Source organism: Sphaeramia orbicularis, chromosome 3 (assembly GCF_902148855.1).
Source record: "Sphaeramia orbicularis chromosome 3, fSphaOr1.1, whole genome shotgun sequence".
In the NCBI taxonomy this organism is placed as follows: Eukaryota; Metazoa; Chordata; class Actinopteri; order Kurtiformes; family Apogonidae; genus Sphaeramia; species Sphaeramia orbicularis.
Genome location: NC_043959.1, coordinates 55,252,077 through 55,278,033, shown reverse-complemented (window position 1 = coordinate 55,278,033; position 25,957 = coordinate 55,252,077). Strand labels below are relative to the sequence as shown.

Sequence of the window (25,957 nt, the reverse complement as noted above, 5' to 3'; positions counted from 1 at the left end):
TGGAGACCGTTTCCATTACAGCAGGGGTGTCAAACTCATTTTAGTTCAAGGGCCACATTCAGCTAAATTTGATCTGCAGTGGGCCGAACCAGTAAAATAATAACATAATAATATATAAATAATGTCAACTCCCAAATTTTCTCTATGTATTAGAATAAGTAAAATTAAACAATGAAAATGTTTACATCTACAAACTATCCTTTCAAACAATGTGAATAACGTGAACAAACTGAAATAAACAAGTGTAATTTTAACAATATTATGCTTCACTTTATCATTTTGACATGTTCATTATAACTTACAGATCACAGCGGGTCTACAAATACACAAAATATTTAATATCAGGCGGATTATTGTTAAAATTGTTCTTACCTCTCATAAAATATTTCAGGCTGTTCTTATTTGTTCAGGTTATTCACATTTTTTGGGGAAATTATGCTTTGTTTTAGTGTAAATACATGAAAATATTCACATTTACAGAGAGAAATTTGGAGTTGTGAGTATTTATAGATTATTATGAGAGTATTTTACCAGTCCGACCCACCTGAGATTGAATTGGTCTAAATGTGGAACCTGAACTAAAAGGATTGTTAATATCTTAGTGTAATTTTGCATTTCACAACTTCATCCCAAGGGCCGGACTGAACCCTTTGGTGGGCCGGATTTGGCCCCCGGGCCGCATGTTTGACACCTGTGCATTACAGGATACTACTGACTTTACAGTACCTGGGCGTTATAGCAATGCAGTGCATTACTTCTGTGTCGTATGCTTACAGAGTTGCTGATAAACTCGCTCGTTGCATGTTGTCTCATCAAGCTCATGCTGAATTTTTACATTGGCCACCTAATCTCCTTGACCGACCATGGTGTAATTTTTGGGGCTGTCATCATGTGGATTGACCTAGCGCTATATTTACTGTAAACTTCTGCATCTGTTTTTTGTAAAACGGCGGGTCATACAGACGACTCTCTGAGCAATCAGTGGTCTGCAGTTTTTACACGTCACATTTTAGTATCTGGTCCCCAGTCTTGGAACCTCAGCGAAGGTGATACCAAAAAACTAGTACCAGGAACCAGATTCCAGGTCCTTTTTTGTAATGCAAATGCAAAAAGGCCGAGTCGAGTTGAGTTGAGCCGGTACCACACAGCATTAGACTCAACACCGTTATGAAACGCAGCTATAACTAGAAGCACTCGGAGAGCGCAGACCTCCGCCAAGGCTGATCAGTGGGCCCCCCAATGGGCCCCCCCACCCCCGATCACCACCAAAATTTAATCATTTGTTCCTTGTGCCAGTATCAACATTTCCTGAATTTTTTCCATCCATCCATCCATTCTCTTCCGCTTATCCGGGGCCGGGTCGCGGGGGTAACAGTCTAAGCAGGGATGCCCAGACTTCCCTCTCCCCAGACACCTCCTCCAGCTCTTCCGGGGGGATCCCGAGGCGTTCCCAGGCCAGCCGAGAGACATAGTCTCTCCAACGTGTCCTGGGTCTTCCCCGAGGTCTCCTCCCGGTGGGACATGCCCGGAACACCTCCCCAGGGAGGCGTCCAGGAGGCATCCGAAACAGATGCCCGAGCCACCTCAGCTGGCCCCTCTCGACGCGGAGGAGCAGCGGCTCTACTCCGAGCTCCTCCCTGGTGACTGAGCTCCTCACCCTATCCCTAAGGGTGCGCCCAGCCACCCGACGGAGGAAACTCATTTCGACCGCTTGTATCCGGGATCTTGTCCTTTCGGTCATGACCCAAAGCTCATGACCATAGGTGAGGGTAGGAACGTAGATTGACCGGTAAATCGAGAGCTTCGCCTCTCGGCTCAGCTCCTTCTTTACCACAACCGACCGGTACAGCGACTGCATCACTGCAGACGCTGCACCAATCCGTCTGTCAATCTCACGCTCCATCCTTCCCTCACTCGTGAACAAGACCCCGAGATACTTAAACTCCTCCACTTGGGGCAAAGACTCCCCACCGACCCGGAGAGGGCAAACCACCTTTTTCCGGTCGAGAACCATGGCCTCGGATTTGGAGGTGCTGATCCTCATCCCGCTCGCTTCACACTCGGCTGCAAACCGCCCCAGTGCACGCTGAAGGTCCAGGTTCGATGAGACCAACAGGACAACATCATCTGCAAAAAGCAGAGATGAAATCCTGTGGTCCCCAAACCGGACCCCCTCCGGCCCTTGGCTGCGCCTAGAAATTCTGTCCATAAAAATTATGAACAGAACCGGTGACAAAGGGCAGCCCTGCCGGAGTCCAACATGCACCTGGAACAGGTCTGACTTACTGCCGGCAATGCGAACCAGGCTCCTGCTTCGGTCATACAAGGACCGGACTGCCCTTAGCAAAGGGCCCCGGACCCCATACTCCCGAAGCACCCCCCACAAGATACCACGAGGGACACGGTCGAACGCCTTCTCCAGATCCACAAAACACATGTGGACTGGTTGGGCGAACTCCCATGAACCCTCGAGCACCCGATGGAGAGTATAGAGCTGGTCCAGCGTTCCACGACCAGGACGAAAACCGCATTGTTCCTCCTGGATCCGAGGTTCGACTATCGGTCGGATCCTCCTCTCCAGTACCCTGGAATAGACTTTCCCCGGGAGGCTGAGGAGTGTGATCCCCCTATAGTTGGAGCACATCCTCCGGTCCCCTTTCTTAAAAAGGGGAACCACCACCCCGGTCTGCCAATCCAGAGGTACTGTCCCCGACCGCCACGCAATGTTACAGAGACGTGTCAACCAAGACAGTCCCTGCACATCCAGAGACTTAAGGTACTCAGGGCGAATCTCATCCACCCCCGGTGCCCTGCCACCGAGGAGCTTGCCAACCACCTCGGTGACTTCAGCTTGGGTGATGGACGAGTCCACCTCTGAGACCTCAGCCTCTACTTCTTCTATGGAAGACGTGGCAGTGGGATTGAGGAGATCCTCGAAGTATTCCTTCCACCGCCCGACAACATCCCCAGTCGAGGTCAGCAGCTCCCCACTTCCACTGTAAACAGTGTTGGTGGCGCACTGCTTTCCCCTCCTGAGGCGCCGGATGGTTTGCCAGAATTTCCTCGAGGCCGACCGATAGTCCTCCTCCATGGCCTCCCCAAACTCCACCCAGACCCGAGTTTTTGCCTCCACAACCGCCTGGGCTGCAGCACGCTTGGCCTTCCGGTACCCATCAGCTGCCTCGGGAGTCCCACGGGCCAACAAGGCCCGATAAGACTCCTTCTTCAGCTTGACGGCATCCCTTACTTCCGGGGTCCACCACCGGGTTCGGGGATTGCCGCCACGACAGGCACCGGAGACCTTGCGACCACAGCTCCGAGCAGCCGCTTCGACAATGGAGGTGGAGAACATGGTCCACTCGGACTCAATGTCCCCAACCTCCCCCGGGATCTGGGAGAAGCTCTCCCGGAGGTGGGAGTTGAAGACCACACTGACATCGGGTTCCGCCAGACGTTCCCAACAGACCCTCACAACACGTTTGGGCCTGCCGAGTCGGTCCGGTTTCCTCCTTCGCCAGCGGATCCAACTCACCACCAGGTGGTGATCGGTTGACAGCTCTGCCCCTCTCTTCACCCGAGTGTCCAAAACACGCGGCCGGAGGTCTGATGATACGACAATGAAGTCGATCATCGACCTCCGGCCTAGGGTGTCCTGGTGCCAAGTGCACTTATGGACATCCCTGTGTTGGAACATGGTGTTTGTTATGGACAAACTGTGACTAGCACAGAAGTCCAGTAACAGAACACCACTCGGGTTCAGATCAGGGAGGCCGTTCCTCCCCATCACCCCCCTCCAGGTCTCACTGTCGTTGCCCACGTGGGCATTGAAGTCGCCCAGGAGAACAATGGAGTCCCCAGTCGGAGCACCATCCAGCACCCCTCCCAGAGACTCCAAGAAGGCCGGGTACTCTGCACTGCTGTTCGGCCCGTAGGCCGAAACAACAGTGAGGCACCTGTCCCCAACCCGAAGGCGTAGGGACGCGACCCTCTCGTTCACCGGGGTGAACTCCAACACATGGCGGCTGAGCTGAGGGGCTATGAGTAAGCCCACACCAGCCCGCCGCCTCTCACCGCGGGCAACGCCAGAGAAGTGGAGAGTCCAGCCCCTTTCGAGGGGTTGGGTTCCAGAGCCCAAGCTATGTGTGGAGGTGAGCCCGACTATATCTAGACGGTATCTCTCAACCTCCCTCACAAGCTCTGGCTCCTTCCCCCCCAGCGAAGTGACATTCCATGTCCCAAGAGCTAGACTCCGTGTCCGGGGATCGGGTTGTCGGAATGCCTGAATTTTTTATCCAAATTAAAGGCACAGTAGGCCAAAAAGTAAGGGCACCCCCATTTTTTATATAAATTGAGATAAAATCCGCCTTCTGGATCAGATCCGGATCAGCCTTTGAAATGTGATAGAGGACCCCATTGTCAATTCCTGAGTTAAATTTCATGAGTTTTGGTCAATAATTAAGCGAGATATTGGGAAATGAAAATTTTGGCCCTATTTACCACAATGTTAACGAAAATTTCAAAGTGATCCAGAATCCAGGATTTCTTCCGGATCACCCCCAAAAGTTAATCATTTCTTCCTTATCCCATTTCCAACAAACCCTGAAAATTCCATCAAAATCTGTCCATAACTTTTTGAGTTATGTTGCACACTAACGGACAGACAAACAAACCCTGGCAAAAACATAACCTCCTTGGCGGAGGTAATTACCTCCGCCAAGGAGGTTATGTTTTTGCCAGGGTTTGTTTGTCTGTCTGTTTGTTTGTTTGTCTGTCCGTTAGTGTGCGACATAACTCAAAAGTTATGGACAGATTTGGATGAAATTTTCAGGGTTTGTTGGAAATGGGATAAGGAAGAAATGATTTAAATTTTGGTGGTGATCGGGGGTGGGGGGGCCCACGGGGGGGGGCCACTGATCAGCCTTGGCGGAGGTCTGCGCTCTCAGAGTGCTTCTAGTTGTAGCTGATTCTTTCATGGTGTGTTGAGATCTGTCGATAATAAATAAAACTCCAGTGATGAACGGAGCCTGTTCTCCCATTGAAAATATGCACACTGACCATTAGAACCACCTAATTATTACAAACCATAGTAACATATGTGGTTTAGCAGGACAAATGATCAGATTGTATTTTTCTTGTAAGTTTTTAATGGAGGTTGAGGTGGATGGCTGTGAAAACAAGCCACATTAACAAAAGAGAAATCTCAAACTAAATAATGACTTGCAGCATTATTCATGTAGCTGCTAAACTTTCCGAACACTTACCTATTTAACAGCACAGTTATTTATTCTATATCCTAGACCCTTACTTATCTGAGTGGGTGGCAAATGTGTGTCTGCAAAAACACTACTGGCATCACTACATTCTTGTTAAAACTTTTTCTCATTTTAACAAGAAAGTATGTTTTAATGAGAAGCTATTTACATTTTACATTTGTCACACAAACCCAACTAAATTGTTCTTTCTTTTAATACACTGCCATATGAAGCAAAAATCAATCTGGAAATGCATCAGGTGAGGGAAGAAAGACATCAAGTGGTAATTCACAGGTTTGTAGAAAAGTGCAGTATTTTCTCTGCATGCATTTTCTGGTGTGTGTACTCTGCTGTTAAAACTGCGGCGAATACAGTCTCAGCTGCCACAAGGTGTGAGTGTTGGGAGTAAGAGTTGTCTGCTTGCATGGCGGCGTCAGATAACAGGTGTCAAGAGGAAATGACAAGAGGGGCTTCAGATAGACAGAGGGCATTATCCTAACTGGAATCTGTGTATCCCTAACCTCAACCCCGATATGGAAACAGAATAGTGCTGGAGGGCTTTTGTATCAGCCAATTGAGGATAGCAGGCATACGACATATCTGCTAATGGAAAAAAGTCATCTGCTAAATTGAAAAAAAAAAAAAAAAAATGTCCAGAAGTTGTTTTCTTTAATGGATAATTATAGCGAAAAAAACAAAAAAAAATGGTGCAATCAGTACAATGATGTGAAGAGGAATATCAACCTGCCATTGATAGAGAATGACCTGATGCACTATGACTAAAACCCCTTAACCCTTTCATGCACAAATAATGAGAACCTTAATCAAAAAATTTTCCTGAGAGTTTTTATTCCTCTTTAGGCATGAAAAAAACAATGCGATTGAAAAATTTCTTCTGAGAAAAATAAATAAATAAATAAATCAATAAAAATAATAATTTAAAAAATTCAAAAATACATTAAAAAAATAATAATCATGAAAACAAAAAAATTCTTATGAACCTATTTTTCATGAAGTTGCAAAAATGTCCACTCAGCTGGACACCACATGTTTCATTTTTGACGCACAGAAACATGAATTTAGTGATAAATTGTGTGAAAACTATGGGGAGGGCTTGTGATTCTGGGGGTTTATGCTCAGGAGAGATCTACATAATGTGACCAATTCATGTCAGAAAAGATATGTAGCGTCTTACAACTTTAACTCTTCCATGCATAAATTATGAGAACCTTAATCAAGATTTTTTTTCCTGAGGGTTTTTATTAGTCTTTAAGCATTAAAAAAAACAATGCGATTGAAATTTTTCTTATGAACCTATTTTTCCACATTTTAAGAACTCCAGCTGAGTTCCAAAAATGTTCACTCAGCTGGGCACCATGCATTTAATTTCTGAAACAAAGAAATATGTATTTACTGATACATTGTGTGAAAACTATAAAATAAAAACATTGTTAATGCTGCTAATCTGATTTTTTTCTCACATTTTAACATATTCCAGTACTAGTCACTACTCATTTCATGGAGATATGCAAAAACAAACAAACAAACAAACAAAAAGCTTTTTGTTTAAAAAAAACATGTTAATTACAGTATAATAAGAATATTAAGCAACTGATTTACACTCAAACATGTTAGTGCAGATCAGGTTTATCAAGAACAGCAAAGTTATAGTAATGGTATAAATTACAGTGTATGTGATGGTGCATAAGCGTCCACTGTGTTGGAACTAAAACAACAAAAAAACAACAAAACCCATGAATATACGTATGACAGAACAGCTGTCCACTGGAGTGACCACTATGCATGAAAGGGTTAATAAAGATATGTGGAAAAAAAACAACAAAAAACAAAAACAAAAACAAAAAAACAATGAAAAGAACTCAAAATCCATGAATATACAAGAGAACAGCTATAGAATAGCTGTCCAATGTAGTGACCAGTATGCATAAAAGGGTTAATGTCGACTGTCGCAAATTTGCATCAAACCGTTTCCATTACGGAACCAGCCAAGATACCGTGTATTCCACCAATGCCAGTTCGGGTAAGTAAGTAAGTAAAGCTTTATTTATATAGCACTTTTTAAAACAACATTTTACAAAGTGCTTCACATAAAGGAGAGATAGATAAGAACAAATCAATCAAATCAAATCAAGTTTTATTTATATAGTGCCAAAAGTTATCTCAATATATTCAATATGTACATAGTCAGGACACTCAAAATAATTTTGTGGCATCAATAAAACCATCTCCATCTCCCGAGACTGGAAAGTCTGTTTCATGGCTTTTTCATGACTATTGACCTATTAGCTGCAGTCGCTGTGGCTGCTCTGGATTATATTTTTATTTTTAACTAAAACCCATCACTCCACACACTACCTTTTATCGTACACTATCTTTTACATTTTTTTTTTGTATAACACTTTTCGTGGTACTCAAAGACACTTTACATACAGCAGATAAAAACAGAAACCAAACACATAAAACATTCATTCATTCATTCATTTTCTGAACCTGCTTTATCTTCTCTAGGGTCACGGGGGTCGCTGGAACCCATCCCAGCTACTTATGGGCAAAGGCGGGGTACACCCTGGACATGTCACCAGTTCATCGCAGAGGAAGAAGAGGAAGAGGAGGAAGAGGAAGAAGTAGTCGTCGTCTGGTTCTTCCAGAAATTCAGAACTGAATTGAGAATGACCCCTAAATTCCAATTCAATTCTTGAATATGAATTTGAATTGAGATTGCAAACAAGATGTGGAATTGAAATTCAAATTCAAATTGCACGAAATTTAGAATTGGAATTCCATGAAATTCAAACAAATTCAGGATATATAACTAAGGTGTAGTTAACAATGAAGCTTTACAGTATATATATTACATATGATTACAATATGAATTTCATACAGATATTTGTGTATGGACTTTATGTACACAATACTTTATTAGAGTAAATAGGCCTTTTTTAATTTAATTTATTTATTTATTAAGACAAATTAACTTTAAAAACATACTCTACAAAACAGATCATAAATAAATAAAGTAATAAATAATAATAATAATAATAATAATAATAATAATAATAATAATAATAATAATAATAATAATAATAATAAAGTCCATTTCCTTTATCTACTGTTTATTGACTGCTGTGTGTTTTCATTTCCAGCTCCTTCTGTAAAGCCCTGTGAGCCAGCCCTGTTGGGATATAGGGCTGTACAAATAAAACTGAATTGTATTAATAACTTTCAAATTGTTGGAAATGCCCCAGACTCTTTTCCTACATGGAGACTCAAACAACTGCTGTCCCATTTGACACCCACTTTAATAAATGATAATTGCATTTACCAAAACATTGTTTCATTTGATTACTTTGAAATGAAGATATTGTTAATTATTCAACATTAAAGAAAATAATTGCTTCATGTTAGTGTCTGTACTTCTGTATTTGGAAGAAAAATGTATATTAAAAGTATCATATTCTCACTGATTAGTTAGATTAGAGATACTTTATTGATCCTGAGGGAAATTCAAGCATCCAGCAGCAGTACACACACTAAACACACAAAGCACAATAATACAAATGCAAATATACAAGACAGAAAAATATCTCTTGCTCCTAAGACTATGTGTACAAAAGACTAAAAATCAAAATAAAGAAATGATATGTGATAACAATAAACATCTTTGAATTAGAATTAATTCAATTCCACTTCCTGTAATTCAAATTCAAATTCAATACAAAATCCTGTAGAATCCATGTATGGTTCATTCATTTGTTTCAAAATAAAATCAGGAAAAAAAAACAATTTGGTTTTATTTTTACCTTTTCTAAACTTGGTAGAAAAACAGTATTGTCTATTTTTTCTCACATACCTGTGTGTAATTTTGCTGTGATTGTTTGACATTCAAAACTAAAATATGAAGTTATTATTTTGGTTTTTATTATTACTGCGACACTGGAAGTGTGACGTGGTAGTGTGCGGTGATGAGTTTTATCGAAGTCGTTTAAAGTATCTCTGGTTTTATCTGCGATGGGTGCACTCGAGCCTTTTGCAGATTTTGTTATGAGCTGTTTACAAATGAGGCGACCCATGCAGAACTCAGCCATGCTTTATATCACCAGGGAGCAGCACGGTGTTCTTTAATGACACTAAGGAGGATCTGCTCGTACCACAACCACAGACAACCAAACCATGCAGTGACAGGGATCTGTTCGATTTATCAGGTACGTGCAGTAATATGAAGCTACACCTGTAAAGCTTATTACTACACAAATGATCACTGCAAAGATCCAAATCTTACCAAGTGTATTTTTCTCATTTCTAGTCAAAATATCTCATCACACTTAAAATAAGACATAATCACTTAAAGAGTAAGTTTTCAGTGAGATATAAGCACTTATTTTTTAGACAATAGAGCTTGAGAATCTTATTTCAAGAAACCTTACCAAGATAGTCTTCACTTGTTTCATTGGCAGATTTCTTTTTTTTTTGCTTGAATTAAGCAAAAAATGTTGAATTAAGCAAAAAAAAAAAAAAAAAAAAAAAATCCGCCAATGAACAAGTTTATTGTTCTGACAAGTGACAGAAAACATAAAAACCTCTGGTCAGTATCCCCCGTTAAACAACCTCCTCTCCCATGGAAATCCGGAACAAAAGGGCAAATACATTAAATTATTAAAACAAAATATAGCATACCTGACAAGTGACAGAAAACATAAAAACCTCCGGTCAGTATCCCCCGTTAAACAACCTCCTACACAAACCAAAATGACACAGAAATGTGTTTAACCCTTTCATACATTAATTATGAGAAGCTTAATCAAGATTTTTTTTTTCCTTGATGTTTTTAATACCTCTTTAGGCATGAAAAAACAAACAAACGATGAGATTGAATTTTTTTATGAACCTGTTTTTCATGGCGTTACAAAAATATCTACTCAGCTGGACACCATGCGTTTAATTTTAGAAGCAAAGAAACATGTATTTACTGATATATTGCATAAAAACTATGAAATAAAAACATTAATACTGCTAATCTGATGTTTTCTCACATTTTAACATACCTGCATGGAGATAATTTGCCAAAAAAACAAACAAACAACCTTTTTGTTAAACAAACAAACAAACAAACAAACAGTTAATTACAGTCTAATAACAACTACAATTTTTTTTTACATTCAAACATGTTTCTGCAGATCAGGTTTATCTACAACAACAAATTTACAGTAATGGTGTGAATTACAGTGTATGGGATGATGCATAAGTGTCCACTGTTGGCTGATATGGAAATAAACCAACAAAATCTATAAATATACAAGAGAGCAACACCTTTGAACAGCTGTCCACTGTAGTGACCACTATGTATGAAAGGGTTAAGCACATTATACACACCTGATACAGCCTAAACTAGCCGGTTCATGAAAAAAAATTAAATTCACAGAGGCTAAACCAAAAATTTTCACGATCTGCACGTCTGCTTACCTCTCCCATGGAAATCCGGAACAAAAGAGAAGAGGCAAAGGCGCGAAAACTCCAGTTATGGCGCGCAGTGTCACACTGTAAATTGCTCGCTGGGGAACAGACCAAAACCAAAAGTTGTCAATGTCAGGTACCAACCAAAAGAAATGAAAATAAAATGAACAGATTTTGTGTACCGTACTTTCCGGGCTATAAGCTGCAGGTGTCCACGTTGTGACATGAGATATTTACACAGAAAGATTATTTAAATATTTATTTCCATACCTTAACTGCTTTTTTCCAAACAGTACCTGTAACACGACAGGAACAGGCTGGTTCAAAAACCCAGAAAAGTCATTAATCGCTATCTTCATCTTCCTTCTGCTCATTAAACCACTGCAGTCATCTTCTTCAGTGTCGGAGTTGAACATCCTCAAATTCTCCGTCACACTCCTTCTCAGTCTCTCCTCTGTTGTTGCTCAATGGCACTTCCGTGCAGCAGCTCTATTTCCTTCTTAGACAGACACATCGATTGCTTTTAACTTAAAAGCTGCAAAATATTCTGTATGACTGTATTGATGACATTGAATCTTGGACGTCATTGAATTTTCTGAATCTAAACCAGGACAAATCAGAAGTGATGGTTTTTGGCCCCAGTGTTTCAAATCACACAGCTCTTGTTGACCTGGGTTCCTTATCTCATTTGGTTAAACCGGTCATGTCAAATTTGGGTGTTAAAATGGACTCCAATCTTAAACTCGACCAAAAAATTAGTGGTGTGGTCAAGTCCAGTTTCTTTCACTTAAAGGCGGCCATACACTGTGCGATTATTTCGATCGTTGCACGCAGCTCCATCTCAAACTGTGCAAATCAGTCGTACAGTCAGGCTCACGATTCATGTTCTCACACTGCACGGACTGATGCTCGTATGCGACCTGACTGCTCACACTGTAGGACCACACACCACAGGACGCAAGACACGTTTGAGTGTTGTATCCGGAAATACAACGTTAAAATACCAAGGAATCCGTAAAAGTGCATAGACGATTATGCATTGGCGTGAGTCACAAAATGGTAGTGCTAAACAAAAACCAATGAGCCGCTTTGGTAATATGTGCCATTATCTGTGAGGAATCAAAAAAGAAGAAAAGACAACGATGTGTTTGGTGCAGGCATTGGTTGTCCAGACGTGGACAGTATAGGCTGTCATCCTACAGCAAAGAGAACTAGAGGTAAGCTGCAAAAGCTAAACTGCACTAGGACAATAGCCAGCTACTGTTAGCTTGTACGCTACTGTACGCGTCTGTGTTCGCGCATGCACAGTGTGAGAATTCGGTTCGTGTCACTGCTTTGACAGTACGATACACTCACGAGGAGCGAGCAGGATTTCAAACAGCTCCGTTTTCCTTGCGAACACACGATTGCTGGTCATGAGGTGGTCGTGAGGTGCTAATCGCTTCTCTTTACCCCATGTACACTGCACGAAGCACGACACACGATTAGAGGCACATCTGGCCCGATCCCAGAAATAGTCGCACGAGTGAGAAATCGTCTCTAAACTCGCACAGTGTAAGGCCGCCTTAAGACAGCTTGTAAAAGTAAAATCAGTTCTGCCCAGGGATCTGTTTGAAACTGTGATCCATGCTTTTGTAACTACTACACTTGACTATTGTAATGCACTTTATGCCAGGCTGAGTGAAAATGCACTTTCCCGACAGCAGCTGGTCCAAAATGCTGCAGCTCGGCTTTTAACAGGGACACGGAAACATCAACATATTTCACCGGTTTTAGCTTCACTCCATTGGTTGCCAGTGCGTTTTAGAGTTGATTTTAAAATTCTTCTATTTGTTTTTAAATATTTGAATGGCCTTGCCCCCTCCTACCTGTCTGACCTGATCCACCCCTATGCCCCCCCTCAGGTCAGCAGATCAGCTGCAGCTTGTGGTTCCAAAAACTAAAAAGAAGCTTCGTGGGGACCGTGCCTTTTCTGTTGTCGCCCCAAAGTTGTGGAACCAGTTGCCCTTAGTTGTTAGACAGGCTCAGTCTGTACCTGTCTTTAAATCACATCTAAAAACGCACTTTTTCTCATTGGCTTTTAATCGATGAGTGACATGTCTGTTTTTTTTATGCTGTTTTTAACAGATTTTAATTTGTCTTTGTTTTTATGATGTTTGTATTTTGTTGTTCTTAGCCCACTTAACACCCTGTGTTATCACTAGTTTTATTTACTTATTTAATCCCTTGTTTTATGTTTGGTGTACGGCACTTTGGCCAGCTGTAAAGTTCTTAAAGTGCTTTATAAATAAAGTTGGTATGGTATGGTATGGTATGCATTTCTTCGTGTGTTTTCCATGATGAGTGTTTGTGCATGACACGCAAAATGATTGTTCAAAGTTAAGATTCAAACTTCTCTTCATCACCTCTTCCACCCGTCTCTCACTTTTGCGCTTCCTGCTAGAGCGCCCCCTGGAGGCCGTTAGCCCATATAAATCTTTTTTTTTTTTTTTTTCTTTCTTTATGGGCTCAGCTGGCTGACAGGCAGCTGTCTGTACCGATAAGGCAGCAGCCAACACCAACTGTACTCCCAGTCATCATTGCCCATTTTTCTAACACCTTTGCTTGTGTATCCTCTTTTATTTGGACATTTTACCAGGGAGTATCTCACACTACTTTTTTTTGTTTGTTTTTTTTTTCCTACTTGTCTTGTCCAGTGTCCTAACAGCAGAATGGTAGTGTGGCTCCTTCTGGTGCTGAACAAATTTGCTTTGCCAAGGGTGTTTTTCTTCTTGTACTGCTGCTGTTGTAACAAAGCAATTTCCTGCAAAGGATCAATAAAGTATCTGTCTGTCTGTCTGTCTGTCTGTCTGTCTGTCTGTCTATCTATCTATCTATCTATCTATCTATCTATCTATCTATCTATCTATCTATCTATCTATCTATCTATCTATCTATCTATCTATCTATCTATCTATCTATCTATCTATCTATCTATCTATCTTCTTAAAGTATATGAAGCGCCCTTTGATATTCTACTGTGTCTAGAACAGTGGTTCTTAACCTTGTTGGCGGTACTGAACCCCACCAGTTTCATATGCGCATTCACCGAACCCTTCTTTATTAAAAAATATAATATGATTTTTTTCAAATTCAAGACACAGGCATATGTTTTACTGGTGCACAAAATGAACCGTGCATTAACATCACTGTGTTCAAAGAACAAAACCAATACAGTGCATGAACTCACAACAAATTCCATACCTTTTCACAAAGACATGACCTTTTTTAATACTACCACACTAAAATGGTTTTAATTTTTAACCTTATGTATTCCAATAATGAACTTATTGTATTTATGCTATTTATCATTTTTAACATTTTAACACACATCCATCACCTAATTTCCATCAGGCTAAAATAATAATGAATATTTACTGCAAATCAGTGTGACTTCTGCTGTTGTGTATATGTATGTGAGGGCCGTCAGGTCAACCCGGTTTTCGTTTCATCTCGCTCCGAACTTTCCGAACCACGCAATTCTGACATAAAAAAAAAAGATAATCGCATGTAGTGTATCAAAAAACAAGTTCTCGTTATACTCCGTCAGTATTTTTGTGATCGTTGTTTTATTATGGCACTAGCTCGGCTTTAGCGTAATATGATTTCTCCATCTGCGACGGTGCGTTGGTCGTCACATGATTGCAACTGACCAGTGCGGTGACCGAAAAATGTAAACAAACGCTACACATGGCTGCCTCCGTGGTTAACAGGAAGTAGCAAAAGTCATAACAACGAAGTGGAAAATACTCAAATAATTCATCGTCAGACGAGTGGAAGAGATTATAAACACTTCCGGATGTGTTGTAGTGCTATAAGCAACAACAATACACCGCGTATATTGGATGTCAATCAGAGAAAGAGTCTCCGAAGCCGTTTGTTTACATACACGGACCTAGCCTGACACACACACCCGACTAATGAATCGAGTGTGTGTCTTGACCTCCGCCGAACCCCTGAGACTGACTCACCGAACCCCTAGGGTTCCATCGAACCCAGGTTAAGAACCACTGGTCTAGAAGAAGGGGAGAGAACAAGAGAGAAGAAGGTGGCGAAGACCCTCACAAGAAAGCACCAACAATACAAACAGCAACAACCATGGAGACAATTATAATGGTAACAATAACTACATAACATAACTACTAGCCCATATAAATCTATACTTGAGCTGCATCGCTGTATAAGCCGCGGGGTTCAAAACGAGAAAAAAGTAGCTGCTTATAGTCCGGAAAGTACGGTAATTATAACAACACACAATACCATATACATACCCACATTGCTGACCCTGTTACATGAAGACATAACGGCATAACTATACACCGTTGCACAGGCACAGTCAATAACACACACAGGAACGCTGACACACAGTAGTTTTATTGCAGGAAACTTTCCTTGTCCTCTTCCCTCAACATCTTTCTGAGCTACCCCCTCATACACAAATACACAGACTTCTACACAGGAGCTGTTGAATCTTTAATAGCTGGAACATCTGTGGCCTTACACTAACTCCCAGATGAACAGACCCTTCCCATCGGTGGCTTTATCCATCTGTGAGTGTCCAGACACAGCTCAGATCAGATGGTCCATACTTTTACTTCAGGAGACAACTTAACACTGCTTCTTTTTTTTTTTTTTTTTGACATGTCCTGCATATTGTAAATCTTCAGGAACATACAGTGCATGTTTGACATGTATGAGTTTGCCTCTTTCTTTGTTGTTTTCCATGACAGGGTGGGACACAAACTCTCGGGAAAACAAGAAGAAAGGGATTGTGCCACAGTTTTCATCAGTGTGTTATTAATGCTGGAGAATTAGTTGTTTACGTGACTTCAAAACACATAGATTAATTTATTTTAAAAGCTTGGTTCATTATGATTTAATTCCATTTCATTTCATTTAACAACATATTTATTGTTATAATTAACACAATAATCTCAAGAATGCTCATCAATTATGCCCCCATGGTTCTTTTACAGCTTACTTTAAAAACAATGAACTCAGAATCTTGATTTATTTCCGAAATGTTCCTATGTTGATTGTATCTGATGTTTTGTTCCTCCTCTGAAGTCTCACCATTTCCTCCTGACATGCTGTGAAGAAAAACATTTTCTTTACTGTTGTGGGAAACACTGTTGCTTCCCCGTTGGCCTACAAACACACAAACACACACACACACACATTCCACACCTTGCATGACAGTCTGCAGCGAGCTGTGGCCGGGCCCCCAGGAACAGCTCTAGGCTTTGTAGTGAATGTGGCATTAGTGGCTGGAGATGGAGCTGTAGGTCACACGACACTGTCTGGCCCAGAAAGACTCTTATCTCTGAAGGAAGTCCTGACCAACACATTCTTTAAAACGCACTATTTCAGCAGGAAACATTGAAAAGTATTAGATCCATACATGCACACAGTGAGCCAATACTGCGTTTCCACTATGTGGAACCGGCTCAAGTCAGCTTGGCTCGACTCGACCCAGGTACCAGGTCCTATTCCTGGAGACTGTTTCCATTACAGGATACTACTGACTTTACAGTACCTGGACGTCATTACTTCTGTGTCGTCTGCTCAGAGAGTTGTTGATAAACTCACTCGTTGCGTGTTGTCTCGTCAAGCTCACACTGAATTTTTACGTCTGAACCTCCTGGACAAACCATGGTGGAGTTTTGCAGGCTGTCATCATGTGGATTAACCTACGACTATATTTATTGTAAACTTCTGCATCTGTTTTTTGCAAAGCGGCGGGTCACAGAGACGACTCTCTGACCAATCAGTGGTCTGCAGTGTTTACACGTCATGTTTTAATATCTGGTCCCCAGTCCTGGAACCTCAGCGGAGGTGATACCAAAGAACTAGCACCAGGTACCAGACTCCAGGTCCTTTTTCATAATGGAAACGCAAAAAGGCCGAGTTGAGTCGAGCCGATACCATATAGTGGAAACGTGGCATAAGTCACTAATTATTGTAACTTTAACTCCTTACTAACTTGGTGGTGCAGTGGTTAACACTGTCACTTCAAAGCAAGAAGGTCCAGGGTTCCTCTGGGTACTCCAGCGTCCGCCCACCATCCAAACACATGCACTAACTGGTTAAAGAAACTAAATCAAACAAGTGGTGCCAGGCACAACAAACCCCACCCCTTGCATGTATTGTAGCTTATTTTGGCATCGATCCAGCTGATGTCATCATGTCTATGCCTGTGCTGATGTCAGCATATCAATTGCCTCTATATATATGCCAAGTTTGAAGTAAATTGAAACAAAATTGATGTTTTTATAGACAATTGAAATTTCGCCCATTATAAGTAAATGGGAGAAGAAAAAGAATTTAAAAATTCATAAAAAATTTGAACTGTGACCTACTTTTACCAAAATGTGACCATATCTGTTCTGGATCACTGGCAATCCATAAACCCAATTTGGCATTGGGGGGGGGGGGTTGGCATGCCAGGCATACCTCACAATGAGTGTGTGTAGAAGTGAAAGTAAAACTTAACAGGCGTTACTAATTCCTGCGTCTCCCACTGTTGTGAATAGGGATGTAACGATTACCAGTATAACGATAAACTGCGGTAAAATTGCCAACGGTTAGTATTACTGTTTAAATTCTAATTATCATGATAACCGTGTTTGGTTACCGCACTTTTCTGGAGAAAACACCTATGTAAAGATCTGCTTTTATGTCAAATATTTGAGTATAGTTTTATTACAATTTTATTTGTATATACCTAATATTTGGAACCAATATTCACTTTTAAAGTCTTTGAAAAAGTTCGTTTAGCATCTTTGTGTTATTTATGCAATAAATTATAAACATTTTTCAAATCGGATTTTATATTTTTTGTGTGTGTGTGTGTGTGTGTGTGTGTGTTTTCTGGCCTTTTATGTTGATATAGAAGGTGAAAGTGAAAAAAAATAATAGGCAGTTGATATAAATGAAGTTGTGCTGAAAAAAAAGATACCAAATATGGGTATAGTAAACATTTGATTATATCGTATATAAAGGCAAAATCAAAAGGACTGAAAAATGGACAAAATAGGCTGAGACCACTAAAGATTAATATTTGAATTTTTCTGCTAACAGAAAGTGCATTGTACTAATTATTGTATTTGTTTTTTTTTTTTTGTTTTTTTGTTTGTTTTTTTTCAAAATTCAACTTGTTTAAATTTTTTCAGTGTGTGTATTGGTACTTTTTAAACATTTTGAGCACAATTTCAACAATACCGTGATAATAATGATAACCGTGATAATTTTGGTCACAGTAACTGTGATATGAAATTTTCATATTGTTACATCCCTAGTTGTGATGCTCATTTATCTTTTCCCTACTTCCTGAAACTTCACAAACTTTCTTTTAAGGGGGCAGGACATGTGTTTAAGGGGGTACTGCCCCCTCTTACCCTCTCCGGAACTGGCTCTAATACCGACATGTCGGGACTGTAGCTTGTAAATGTGGCGTTCCTGTTTTTAACTTCATTTCCTGTCATGCAGCATGGGACTGCGCTTCCATGATTGTAAGGCAATTGTATTCCAAAATGACTAATATCGCCGAAAATATTGGTTCTATCAACTCGCCGGTATATTTAATGGGGAGGCGGGACTATTCCTCAACTGCAGGAATCAAATTGGCCACTTAAAAACACCTGAATTTGTCAGAAACACACAGACGCTCCGAGACCTTCCAGTATTATGATATACAGGGGTTGGACAAAATAATGGAAACACCTTCTATGATGCCACAATGTTAGGTGTTTCCATTATTTTGTCCAACCCCTGTAGATGGTGAGTAATGGAGAGCTTTAAGAACGCTGTTATGAAATATGATATGATAGATATGTGGGGAGTGTGTTGTATTGTACGTATGTAATTATGGTCTTATTGTAGATTGTATGTAGACATGTATAATGTACATTTTGTCTGGAGGCTTGGACAGAGTTTATTTTTGATTTATGCAATATTTTTGGAGTTATTTTGTGGAGCTTGCATGGCAATTTATGGGCATTCGAAAATGACGGGATAAGAGGACGGGACTATAGAAGTTGCACGTTATCCCACTCCTTTTAGAATATGTTGTTTTTGTTTTAAATATTGATATTGGAAATTAAAATAAACCAAACCAAAAAATAAATCAAGCTAAAATTACAAAAAAAAAAAAAAATGCTAATAGGTCTGAATGAGACAGTGATCGGTTGTTCGATTCTATGTCAGGCACACTAACATTAATTTGAACCCTGCCTTTGCCCATAGCTAGCTGGGATAGGCTCGAGCCCCCCCACCCCCCCGACCCTCTTGAGAATAAATCAGTTCAAAAGACGACTGACCGACCTTACTTACTTTTAATTCAAGAGTTTTCAACGTCTTATTTTACATGGAGTTCTGCTTCTGTAAAGATTACTTCCCCTCTGTCTCGACGGTGCTATATAAGTACGTTAGCATCACCTTTTTCGGAGCCTATTTTTTAACCAAGAAAAGCTCCGTATGATGGGAAGGACACTTGAAAAGAGTGATGTTTCTGACTAAATCAGTCAATTCTAGCACCTGATTTTTAATGCAGTTTTTTTTTTTTTTTTTTTCTCCTATGTGAAAAATCAGCCAGACAAAGCAGCATGAATTAGAGCTCCGGGGAATTCAGGGGGAAGCTTTAAGTCCAGTAAAATGGTCTGGACATGCCACTTCAGTGTTTATGAATTCCACCTGCCCATTCCTTTTCTGTCTGGTTATTTTACCACGTTGCACTGTGGCAGAGAGGCGGCGTGTGCTTTTGAGAATACTTCACTGGTGACTTTATCTGTGTTTGCCCAGGCCCTGCAGACGACAGACTTGTGGACAAATGCCTTCGTCTCTGTCACACACACACTTATCATATTGTAACAGTGAAGTCTTTGTGTGACTTGCTGAAATAATATATGAAAACTGTCAGTGTTGCAGACAAGGAAATGAGAAGCGGTGAGGAGAATTTCAAGAATTTGGTGTTAAATGGCCTAAAAGTCAACACATCCATTGCATATTGCACATAGAAACATGATTATTTTAACCCTTTCATGCATAGTGGTCACTCCAGTGGACAGTTATTCTACGGCTGTTCTGTTGTTTATTCATGGGTTTTGTTGTTTTAGTTCCATATCAGGACTCTTATGCACCATCCAAAACACTGCAAATCATACAATTACTGTAACTTTGCTGTTCTTGATAAACCTGATCTGCAGAAACATGTTTTAGTGTAAATCAATTGCTAATTGGTATTAGACTGTAATTAACAATTTTTTTTTTAATTTTTTTTGCATATCCTCCTGAGACCCAGCAATGCATTTTGTCCTCTGTAGGGGACAAAAGTTTGACAGTTTTACTTTAACCCTTTCATGCACAGTGGTCACTCCAGTGGACAGATATTCTCCAGCTGTTCTCTTATATATTCATAGGTTTAGTTGTTTTAGTTCCATATCCTCCTGAGACCCGGCAGTGCATTTTTGTCCTCTGTACACTCAAAAAAATAATTCTTGGCTCTAATAAACATGAAGTAATATTTTAAAGTAAAATATAACTGAAATATATGAAATTTAAAGTTTATTTATCTGAAAAAGTCAAACATAATGTGAATATGCTTAGTATGAAGTGAATCTAAACAAATAAAGTAAACTTTATTTACTAGATCACATAAAAAGGCTGAGCGTCACAGTCAAAAACAGTTTATGTAAAAGTTTGCAATAACTAAAGCAAATCTGACTGAAGGTATTTAATTTATTCATATGGACTCAATATGATAGAAAAAACATTGTATTAAATGCAACTCTTTACATTAAACTTATGTAATAAAATTAGATGGAAAATTTACATGTAATTAAAATACATAAAGTCAACATTTTTGGCCTAATTATTTTTTTGAGTGTAGGGTACTAAAGTTTGACAGTTTAATTTAAAAAAAAAAAATGCTGTTCATTGCGAAGGACATTCCATTAAAAAAATAAATAAATGAAAATAATTTTACAAATCTATCTGAAAAAAACTGTTGCATTATGCAGTTTCCAATCGAGATGACTGTTTAATGTAAAAAAGCTAAAGATTTTCACTTTACTGGATCTCAAGAGGATATCAACCAACACAGAGGATGTTCATGCATCATCTACACTGACATTCAGAACATTAATGGAACTTTGCTGTTCTTGATAAACCTGATCTGCACTAACATTTTTGAATGTAAATCAACTGCTAATTTTCTGAAGCAAAAAGTTTTTTTTTTTTGCGTGTTATCTCCATAACTAGTATTAGAAGAAGACAAAATGTGAGAAAACATCAGATTAGCAGCATTAAAAATGTTTTTATTTCATAGTTTTCACACAGTATATCACTTTATGATGATGGGTTTTAAATATATGTGTCTTCGCTTCAAAAATTTAACGCATGCCATCCAGCTGAGTGGACATTTTAGTAACTCCATGAAAAATAGGTTCATAAAAAAATTCAATCACTTTTTTTTCATGCCTAAAGAGGAATAAAAACACTCAGGGAAAAAAATCTTGATCAAGGTTCTCATAATTCATGCATGAAAGGGTTAAAAATGCTGTCCATTACAAAGGACATGCCATAAAAAAAAAATCAATCTATAAATAAAAGTGGTTTTAAAAATGTATCTGAAAAAACTGTTGCATTATGCAGTTTCCAATCAAGATAATTTTTTAATGTAAAAAAGTTAAAACTGTCCATTTCCTGGGTCTCAGGAGGATATTATCTCCATGAAATGAGTAATAACTAATATTAGAGTGTGACAAAATGTGAGAAAACAGTAGCAATTTAGCAATTAGTGGCATTAAAAATGCTTTTATTTCATAGTTTTCACACAGTATATCACTTTCTGATGATTTTTGTATAAATGTTACTTTGCTTCAAAACTTAAATGCATGCCATCCAGCTGAGTGGACATTTTTGTAACTCCATGAAAAATAGGTTCATAAAAAAATTCAATCACTTTTTTTTCATGCCTAAAGAGGAATAAAAACACTCAGGGAAAAAAATCTTGATTAAGGTTCTCATAATTCATGCATGAAAGGGTTAAAAATGCTGTCCATTACAAAGGACATTCCATAAAAAAAAAATCAATCCAAAAATAAATGTAGTTTTAAAAATGTATCTGAAAAAACTGTTGCATTATGCAGTTTCCAATCAAGATAATTTTTTTAATGTAAAAAAGTTAAAACTGTCCATTTCCTGGGTCTCAGGAGGATATTATCTCCATGAAATGAGTAATAACTAATATTAGAGTGTGACAAAATGTGAGAAAACAGTAGCAATTTAGCAATTAGTGGCATTAAAAAAGCTTTTATTTCACAGTTTTCACACAGTATATCACTTTCTGATGATGATTTTTGTATAAATGTTTCTTTGCTTCAAAACTTAAATGCATGGTGTCCAGCTGAGTGGACATTTTTGTAACTCCATGAAAAATAGGTTCATAAAAAAATTCAATCACTTTTTTTTCATGCCTAAAGAGGAATAAAAACACTCAGGGAAAAAAAAATCTTGATTAAGGTTCTCATAATTCATGCATGAAAGGGTTAAAAATGCTGTCCATTACAAAGGACATTCCATAAAAAAAAATCAATCCAAAAATAAATGTAGTTTTAAAAATGTATCTGAAAAAACTGTTGCATTATGCAGTTTCCAATCAAGATAATTTTTTTAATGTAAAAAAGTTAAAACTGTCCATTTCCTGGGTCTCAGGAGGATATTGTCTCCATGAAATGAGTAATAACTAATATTAGAGTGTGACAAAATGTGAGAAAACAGTAGCAATTTAGCAATTAGTGGCATTAAAAATGCTTTTATTTCATAGTTTTCACACAGTATATCACTTTCTGATGATTTTTGTATAAATGTTACTTTGCTTCAAAACTTAAATGCATGCCATCCAGCTGAGTGGACATTTTTGTAACTCCATGAAAAATAGGTTCATAAAAAAATTCAATCACTTTTTTTTCATGCCTAAAGAGGAATAAAAACACTCAGGGAAAAAAATCTTGATTAAGGTTCTCATAATTCATGCATGAAAGGGTTAAAAATGCTGTCCATTACAAAGGGCATTCCATAAAAAAAATCAATCAATAAATAAAAGTAGTTTTAAAAATGTATCTGAAAAAACTGTTGCATTATGCAGTTTCCAATCAAGATAATTTTTTTAATGTAAAAAAGTTAAAACTGTCCATTTCCTGGGTCTCAGGAGGATATTATCTCCATGAAATGAGTAATAACTAATATTAGAGTGTGACAAAATGTGAGAAAACAGTAGCAATTTAGCAATTAGTGGCATTAAAAAAGCTTTTATTTCACAGTTTTCACACAGTATATCACTTTCTGATGATGATTTTTGTATAAATGTTTCTTTGCTTCAAAACTTAAATGCATGCCATCCAGCTGAGTGGACATTTTAGTAACTCCATGAAAAATAGGTTAATAAAAAAATTCAATCACTTTTTTTTCATGCCTAAAGAGGAATAAAAAACACTCAGGGAAAAAAAATCTTGATTAAGGTTCTCATAATTCATGCATGAAAGGGTTAAAAATGCTGTCCATTACAAAGGACATTCCATAAAAAAAAATCAATCCAAAAATAAATGTAGTTTTAAAAATGTATCTGAAAAAACTGTTGCATCATGCAGTTTCCAATCAAGATAATTTTTTAATGTAAAAAAGTTAAAACTGTCCATTTCCTGGGTCTCAGGAGGATATTATCTCCATGAAATGAGTAATAACTAATATTAGAGTGTGACAAAATGTGAGAAAACAGTAGCAATTTAGCAATTAGTGGCATTAAAAAAGCTTTTATTTCACAGTTTTCACACAGTATATCACTTTCTGATGATGATTTTTGTATAAATGTTTCTTTGCTTCAAAACTTAAATGCATGGTGTCCAGCTGAGTGGACATTTTTGTAACTCCATGAAAAATAGGTTCATAAAAAAATTCAATCACTTTTTTTTCATGCCTAGAGAGGAATAAAAACACTCAGGGAAAAAAATCTTGATTAAGGTTCTCATAATTCATGCATGAAAGGGTTAAAAATGCTGTCCATTACAAAGGACATTCCATAAAAAAAATCAATCCAAAAATAAATGTAGTTTTAAAAATGTATCTGAAAAAACTGTTGCATCATGCAGTTTCCAATCAAGATAATTTTTTAATGTAAAAAAGTTAAAACTGTCCATTTCCTGGGTCTCAGGAGGATATTATCTCCATGAAATGAGTAATAACTAATATTAGAGTGTGACAAAATGTGAGAAAACAGTAGCAATTTAGCAATTAGTGGCATTAAAAAAGCTTTTATTTCACAGTTTTCACACAGTATATCACTTTCTGATGATGATTTTTGTATAAATGTTTCTTTGCTTCAAAACTTAAATGCATGCCATCCAGCTGAGTGGACATTTTTGTAACTCCATGAAAAATAGGTTCATAAAAAAATTCAATCACTTTTTTTTCATGCCTAAAGAGGAATAAAAACACTCAGGGAAAAAAATCTTGATCAAGGTTCTCATAATTCATGCATGAAAGGGTTAAAAATGCTGTCCATTACAAAGGACATGCCATAAAAAAAAAAATCAATCTATAAATAAAAGTGGTTTTAAAAATGTATCTGAAAAAACTGTTGCATTATGCAGTTTCCAATCAAGATAATTTTTTAATGTAAAAAAGTTAAAACTGTCCATTTCCTGGGTCTCAGGAGGATATTATCTCCATGAAATGAGTAATAACTAATATTAGAGTGTGACAAAATGTGAGAAAACAGTAGCAATTTAGCAATTAGTGGCATTAAAAATGCTTTTATTTCATAGTTTTCACACAGTATATCACTTTCTGATGATTTTTGTATAAATGTTACTTTGCTTCAAAACTTAAATGCATGCCATCCAGCTGAGTGGACATTTTAGTAACTCCATGAAAAATAGGTTCATAAAAAAATTCAATCACTTTTTTTTCATGCCTAAAGAGGAATAAAAACACTCAGGGAAAAAAAAATCTTGATTAAGATTCTCATAATTCATGCATGAAAGGGTTAAAAATGCTGTCCATTACAAAGGACATTCCATAAAAAAAAATCAATCCAAAAATAAATGTAGTTTTAAAAATGTATCTGAAAAAACTGTTGCATTATGCAGTTTCCAATCAAGATAATTTTTTTAATGTAAAAAAGTTAAAACTGTCCATTTCCTGGGTCTCAGGAGGATATTATCTCCATGAAATGAGTAATAACTAATATTAGAGTGTGACAAAATGTGAGAAAACAGTAGCAATTTAGCAATTAGTGGCATTAAAAAAGCTTTTATTTCATAGTTTTCACACAGTATATCGCTTTCTGATGATTTTTGTATAAATGTTTCTTTGCTTCAAAACTTAAATGCATGGTGTCCAGCTGAGTGGACATTTTTGTAACTCCATGAAAAATAGGTTCATAAAAAAATTCAATCACTTTTTTTTCATGCCTAAAGAGGAATAAAAACACTCAGGGAAAAAAAATCTTGATTAAGGTTCTCATAATTCATGCATGAAAGGGTTAAAAATGCTGTCCATTACAAAGGACATGCCATAAAAAAAAAATCAATCTATAAATAAAAGTAGTTTTAAAAATGTATCTAAAAAAACTATTGCATTATGCAGTTTCCAATCAAGATAATTTTTTTAATGTAAAAAAGTTAAAACTGTCCATTTCCTGGGTCTCAGGAGGATATTATCTCCATGAAATGAGTAATAACTAATATTAGAGTGTGACAAAATGTGAGAAAACAGTAGCAATTTAGCAATTAGTGGCATTAAAAATGCTTTTATTTCATAGTTTTCACACAGTATATCACTTTCTGATGATGATTTTTGTATAAATGTTTCTTTGCTTCAAAACTTAAATGCATGCCATCCAGCTGAGTGGACATTTTTGTAACTCCATGAAAAATAGGTTAATAAAAAAATTCAATCACTTTTTTTTCATGCCTAAAGAGGAATAAAAACACTCAGGGAAAAAAATCTTGATTAAGGTTCTCATAATTCATGCATGAAAGGGTTAAAAATGCTGTCCATTACAAAGGACATTCCATAAAAAAAAAATCAATCAATAAATAAATGTAGTTTTAAAAATGTATCTAAAAAAACTATTGCATTATGCAGTTTCCAATCAAGATAATTTTTTTAATGTAAAAAAGTTAAAACTGTCCATT

At 38.0% G+C, this 25,957-nt stretch overlaps 1 long non-coding RNA gene across 1 annotated transcript; it reads left to right on the top strand.

The window, feature by feature from the left end:
- The first annotated feature begins 17 nt into the window (after positions 1-17).
- On the top strand, positions 18-8,024 carry LOC115438034 (uncharacterized). Its single transcript, XR_003938016.1, has 3 exons — positions 18-28; positions 2,701-2,705; positions 7,922-8,024. It is a non-coding gene; the product is annotated as an uncharacterized LOC115438034 (long non-coding RNA).
- The last annotated feature ends 17,933 nt before the right edge of the window (positions 8,025-25,957 follow it).